A 911-nucleotide genomic window follows, 5' to 3' on the forward strand; every position below is an offset into this window, starting at 1 on the left:
AAAACACACTGTTTGAGTCTCAGCTGATTGTGGATGCAGCAGCACCACCACCTGCTGTCCAAACCAACATACCACCAGCTGAAGTCATGTTTCTTCTCTGGAACAAACCTCTTCTGCTGGCTCCATTCAGATTCACAGAATTAACATCTTACACTGATGGCAATGACATTCAGGTTTGGAGACTGGATGTTCAGAGTCTTTGTGATTCTTTTTATTTACATCAGACAACATTTAAATGTAAGTGTGCAGCTGCTCACTCTGTGACAAAGGGTTTACTCAGAGCTGACTTTACACCAAAATCCAGGGATAATCAATGTTTTATTCAGATCAGTGAAGCTTTGCTCAGGTTTTATCTTCTTATTTCTGTAATGCAAGAAATGATTGATCCGTCTGATTGGTAATCTGATAAATGCAGGCTGGAATCTGTGTTTTCATACTTTCAACTTTCAATACTCCGTCAGTCCACAGGTTGGAGCTGCAACATAAAACAATCCAGTAAAAACAACTGATTCTATAGTTCAGCCTGCAGACCACTTAGTACAAATCTACAGTGATGTCGTGATAAACAGAAATGGTTTGCAGAGTCAGTTTAAGTTCAGAATATCTGAATGAATAAAAAAGGACAGAGCAGCATCAGTCCAGAGATGCTGGTGATGGTCTGTCAGGTCCAGAAGAACACACAGGGATGATGGTGGACTGTATTCTGTGTGTGACAGTGGAGCTGTTCTGAGATCAGTTCAGACTTCAGAACTGAGATTCATCTCCACTTCTTCTGATTCCTCTGTCAGTCACTGCTGGATGAAGCTCTCCTCTCCTCTCCACCTCCCAGTAACATGGTCCAATCAGAGCCTCTCTACACACACTGCTCTAATCTCCATCACTCCCAGCTGTTGAGAGAAGACAGACAACAG

This window comes from Seriola lalandi, unplaced genomic scaffold (assembly GCF_002814215.2).
Source record: "Seriola lalandi dorsalis isolate HSWRI2012SDOR001 ecotype SW California unplaced genomic scaffold, Sedor1 jcf7180002054984, whole genome shotgun sequence".
NCBI classification, from domain to species: Eukaryota; Metazoa; Chordata; class Actinopteri; order Carangiformes; family Carangidae; genus Seriola; species Seriola lalandi.